Raw genomic sequence first — 6,605 nt, forward strand, 5'->3', positions numbered from 1 at the left:
GGCTAGGGACTGATGCAGACAAAACCTTAATGCCACCAGCAGCAAAATGCCGACGAAAATCGTTATCATTAACACTATTTGACATAATTGCTTATTTCATAATATTTAACACATATGCTGGATTGATTTTGGATATCGGTAATAAATATTGGAATTATTCTACACCTTTAATAAATGTGTGATTTTGAAAATAAGGTGAGACGGTTTTGCACGTATTCAACTTTATGAAAGGCGTCAACCTCCGCGCAGAGATTTGACGGGGCTTCCGCGCAGAGATTTGACGGGAGCCAGCATAGGTGGATCAAATCCTTGCCTTAATTCATAACCAAACACGCGATGATAGCCTAGCCACATGGTACATTAATTTGACCGTTGTTGTTTTTACTTTTTTTTAATTTAGGTAATAAATTTGTTATACTGAACCAAAACTTATAAAACTAAAAATGTAAAAGAAAATTATACTACTTTTTATACTATAATACTCAAACCAATAAAATTAAATCCTGCCAAATCTGGTTAGATTTTCTTGTGATGGCAGAGATTGTATGTGAGAGAAAGGAACGACAACTCTGCGTTGAGATTGGAAAGGCCTATGGTCATTTTGCCATATGACTCTGCAACATTGATCAATGGGGATTTATTTGGGAAGCGGACAACGACAACGAGCGAGGCATGGTATTGTAATGCGCATGGGAGGTTAGAGGGTTAGGGTAAGGGTTAGGGGTCGGGTTTGGGTTAGGGTTAGCCTTAACCCATACCTTAACCCTAACCCGACCCCTATCCCTAACCCTAACCTAACCATAACCCAGGGTTATCTCCCCTATACCATGCCTCGCTCGTTGTTATTTTCCTCTTCTCGAAGACTTCCTTTAAACGAAACATTTCGCAGGCTAAATTGGGACGACACTTTACGCACATGCATTAAGCTCCGTTTTTCAAGAGTGACTCATATTTGGGATGCACTCATGTATATTCAAGTTGTGCAAAATCCATTTCTATGACTTTCAAACTCCGAGCAGTCACATTACAAAGTGTTGGATAATAATTTGTAATACTATTTATTTAATGCTTTTCGGTGGCTTATAGAGAAATATCAGTGAATTCAATCTGATAATTTACTGTTTAAAACAGTGAAAATTAACAGTAATAAGTATTGAAAATTTTCGCTGTTTAAAAGTGGAATGGCGTTGTTTTTATGTCATGAAGTCATTATTTTCGCATAATTCTCCAGTTTAAATAAAAAAAATAATCATGTGTAAGCATAATAAAAATAAAAATTGTTAGATTCGTTGGAATATTGATTGCACTCGAAATCTTATATAAAAGATATATATTCACTCGTGGTACGCCACTCGTGAACATATTATTTTATATGATCGCTCGTTTATTAAAATCGATGTTTTATCAAATCCAACAAATGTTCTCCATATAACTTTCGAAAACATTAAGTCGCTGATAATCTATGAGAACCTCGTTAAGGGAAACCTGAGCTTGACGCATGTGCGTAAAGTGTCGTCCCAGATTAGCCATTATAGTAACTTAGTGCTGACACCCATTTCCACTACTGCCTTAAATCCGCCACCCCATCAAGATCAGCATTAAAATCGGAATGGTTTGTTGGTCTTGATCAAAACAGAGGATTTAATTAACAACATTTACACTTCCGTAATGGATGACGGTCACGTGACAACAAAATGGCGGCGATCAATTTATTGATTTTGGAATCTTCTACTGAACCTGCGATTATTTCAATATCAAAACATGTTTAATGTCAATAAATGACCAGCCAAATGCAAATAAATGTTAAGGTGATTTTCTATAGAATACTGCGCGTGCGCTTTTATGTGCCCCTTCCTCCCCCCCCCCCCCCCCCCCTCACTGTGCCGATGCTACAACAGCGTCACCGTGTAATGTGCATACGCCATTTGTGTAATAAATTAATTTCTAATTTAGTCGCCATCTGTGTAAATGGGATTTAATTCATGTGCGTAAAGTGTCGTTCCAGATAAGCTTGTTTAATCCGCACAGGCTAATAAAGGAAGACACTTTTCGCCTAAACTGGATTTTTGCAAAGAAGAGCCTTTCTGTAAATGAAAAATGTCATAAAGGCGGAAATTGTCATCCCTGATTAGCCTGTGATGACTACGCACATGCATTTAACCCCTTTTTCAAAAAACACGGCTCATGTATACGGGCAAAAGCCCGCGAAGCGGGCGTTGACCGTTCATACACATGGCAATTTAGACATAAAATTACACCTAGGAATGCATCTAAAAAAAAATTGCCACGCGACATATATTTTCGCGATGCTATTTATGACCTAGAACAAATCAAAAACATGTTGACATATGCTAAATCACATGTAAAAACATACCTCAGGAAAAAGTATATAAATGACATCATAATTGTGTAGCGAATCGCACTTAATATTCTCGCATTATATGTTTTTCTCCGCTACATTAGACCGTTTCAGAATTAAGATTACACAATTATCTCCCCTGAATACTCATTTTCTTCATTTTTTGTCTCATAGACGGGTTCACTACATATATAATGACAGTCTTTACCAAACATAATTTCGGTAAATATAACCCGTCTAAAATGTTTTGCCTGAATCTTCGATTTCTTTCGAATTTATTTGCTTTGATCTTTTCGATATCTTATTGTTATTATTATCCTGACAAATCACAAACGCTTGTCCAAAAAATTATTTGTTTTACACATTATAGTTGGTATCTATATTCTCGGAGTATTCTCGCGGTATTTCAATAACGACACCCTACTGTTAACTTGTCAGAATTCGTGACGCATTTTCCATTCGCTCTCAGACAGCAGTTTTACGTGGGATCATGAGCAATATTCTGGTAAGTTGTGGTTGTTATCCATCAGAAATACTTTATTCACAAAATTTAACGATATTCCGATTTAACTTTTTAGTCTTTTAGCTTATTTTCAACGTATTTACACCTCGTCTGCTCACAGGGAAAAGTCTCGATTTTTTTACTATATACTATATATACTAACAAGGGATACAACTAGCAACAATTTCAGTCGACACGGGTTTGCAACAATTATTTTTCTGAATTTTACCTGTGAAAAAACATTAAGACCTAAGATTGCGTGCGATTTCCGATGCTGTTCGAAAAAACATTGAATTATTTCGCAGGCGTATTACTTATCTTACCATTTACTTTGATTTCATCTGGTTTTAAAACATATTGTTTTCTCGTTTACTTTGCACAGCTACAATCGCCATTGTTGTAAAAACCGCCACCGAACGACATTGCTTCCCGGCTTAACGTTTGACAACTATATACAAGCCGGGTATAGGAGATCATTGTAAACGACAATTACAACTATGGCCGACTTTTGAAAAGTTTACTGAAGTTGATGGGAAATTATTAAAAATATAATGTTTAATTCAATAAGTCATGAATTACTCGCGCACGATCTGTTCACAAGGTTGCTACTTTGTAAGTGCATATGGTATAAATGATATAAAATAGCCGCCTATCGATGTTTTACAGGGGTATTACTTGTTTACCTTGTGTTGCAAACCCTTGTCGATTTTGATAGCTTTTGGCTTTTTCGCAAAATGTCAGTCTTTTTTATTAAAAAACATCAAATATTACGTTACAGTTCGTATTTTTCGGTGATTGAATTAACATTAACAAAGAAAACAAATCGTTTTTTTGTTATTTTATTTGCTTTTATTGGAAAGTTGAAAAAACTAGTGGTATCCCTTGTTAGTATATATAGTATATAAAAAAAATCGAGACTTTTCCCTGTGCGAAACGTTACATATCAATTAATAAAGTTTAGGCCTAAAACCACAAAATCTAATACCGTTGGATTTTCGTACCGAAATTTTTCGTAGCCAATCTTCCAGATTCGAAATGAAAAAAAAAACAACAACAGGGCATTAAGAAATTGTCTGCATCATTTATCAAATTTTAAGATTTAAGTTGGTTTTCCGTTTTTAGAAGCCGTTTGCCAAGGCAAGAGCTGGGCTGCCGCATCACACAACTCCAGCCATTCTATTGAGCAAAACTGACAGCTTTGGTTTCCAGAAATAAACAAAGCAGGGATTCCTGAACTAACGATGTTTCCAAGCTATACACACAGTTATTTGTTGCGGTGATCTTATTATTTATTGGTTCTGTTAGTTTACTTGGATGGAACATGTGTAAACTTTTATAGAACTTTGAAAAGTCAATATCTGTATATCTATAAACAAAAATCAGGAATGGCATTATAAGATCAGATGTACAAACATTGTCAAAGGGTTGTTAAATTAACAATTTGAAGGCAATGATGCTGAAGAAATATGAAGGTTCCCTTGCAAATTTAGTCTGTACATCGACAAGTGTCTGCCAGTAAATGTCAAACTAGTAATACAAAACTTACCACAAGTATGCAAAATAACTAAGTACCTGTTGTGATCATTTTTAGTAAGATAGTGTAATTCTAAACAGTAGCAAATAGCTTGTTTAGTTAGTGCATAATGCCATTAATATGATTTCCTTTCTATTGTGTAATTAATTAATTTGTTGTTACTTGTTGTTCCTTGAAAAATGTTTTATGCGCTAGTACAAAATCAACATGGTTATCCCCACGCTTTTCGGAGAAAAAGTGGGGATATTGTGGTTATCTCCGTCTTCCGTCCGTCCTGGCCATTATCTCCTCCTACACTATAAGCACTAGAACCTTGAAACTTACACACATGGTACATGTAGCTATGGGCATATGTGCGACCCTGCACTATTTGGAATTTTGATCTGACCCCTGGGTCAAAATTATGGGGGTTGGGGTGGGGCCGGGTCAGAGATTTTAACTCATTTTTTATGTTATTTTACATTAACTTCTTTATTTCTACACCGATTTACTTCAAATTGCTATTGAACATCTCTTATGACAATACAGTCAATCTAAACAATGCATGGCCCCATTACCAACCCTGGGGCGCCCTGCCCACATAGACCACGCCCACCCAAAATTGCCTTTTACTATAATTTCTTCATTTCTACACCGATTCACTTCTAATTGATACTGAACTTCTCTTATGGCAATACGGTCAATCTCAACTATGCATGGCCCAAATACCAACCCTGGGGCGCCCCGCCCACATAGACCACACCCACCCAAAATTGCCTTTTACTATAATTTCTTCATTTCTACACCGATTCACTTCAAATTGATACTGAACCTCTCTTATGACAATACGGTCAATCTCAACTATGCATGGCCCCATTATCAACCCTGGGGCGCCCCGCCCACATAGACCACACCCACCCAAAAATGCCTTTTTACTATAATTTCTTTATTTCTACACTGATTCACTTCAAATTGATACTGAACTTCTCTTATGACAATATGGTCAATCTCAACTATGCATGGCCCCATTGCCAACCCTGGGGCGCCCCTGGGTCAAACATGCGGCGTGGGAATACGCGTCGGCCTCTGCAGCGCCATTTCTAGTTAATTTTGTAAAAGGTAATAACATGTTACTTCATTGATTCCACAGTTTTGCAAAAGATAACATCACTTTGGAAATTCATTTACGTTAATATTCTTGTAAGTTGATGACAGTGTTTTAGTATTACTGATTGTGTAACTATTATTTTATGTGCAAATAAATGGTGTGAAGCGTTTTGTATCTCCACACAATACCACACACCTTTTTATATATGTACTAAATATATATACTAACGTCATTTACATGCTTCTGCTAGCGGCTTACCCAAGAAAGACAATGATCGACTTCTTTAGCGTAAGAATTCCCGGGTACATTTCAGTAAATTTTCCTTACCAGGTGTACATTTAAGTATACTTAAGAGTACCCCAGGTACATTTAAGTAGTACCCGAACCCACAATGAGAAGTACTGAGTGTCTTAAGGGTGATCTTAAGAACGCTCCCACTTAACGGATCAATACAGAAACCCCCCAGTTACTAAGCAGACACCATATCCACTATACCGCAGCCACCGAACCAGCTTTAAATTCCTGCGGCTAGAAAACACACAAAATTATAAGATACTAGATCTTAAAGCTAGGAACATGTTACTCGTTTGAAGATTGAATTTTTTTGATGCATTACTGTATTTTTGAAACAATAATAGAAAAGGTCGGGTAATATCGCCCGGGGGTATTTATCGGACACATTTAAATTATTGTTATTTCTATTACATATTTGATAAAAATAACGTCATTTATGATGACATCGTACATCTAAAATAATTTCTAAGAACGACTTCTACCAGTTCCATTCTGCGCATTTTGTTTTCGGTCGATGAAAATCAAAACCGTATCTTAATGTGAGCGTCTTATCAACATCTGTAAGGTAGGCACCATAACATTGTTAGTCATAAAACATCTGTTTAATGCTATTAAGTGCTAAAATAGTGAGAAATGATAGTTTGTATCCTTTATATAATGACTGTTATCGTTAATGCCAAAAAAATCACCGTAAGCCGTTTACTTGGATGGACGAAAATTGCCACTCAGAATTGTCAATTGCGGGAAATATCGTCCGTGCTGAAGTAAGTATACCCCAACGATATATTGCCTCTTTTATTTTGCAGAATCATGGCAAAGCAACTACAAG

The sequence above is a fragment of the Dreissena polymorpha genome, chromosome 16 (assembly GCF_020536995.1).
Source record: "Dreissena polymorpha isolate Duluth1 chromosome 16, UMN_Dpol_1.0, whole genome shotgun sequence".
Lineage (NCBI taxonomy): Eukaryota > Metazoa > Mollusca > Bivalvia > Myida > Dreissenidae > Dreissena > Dreissena polymorpha.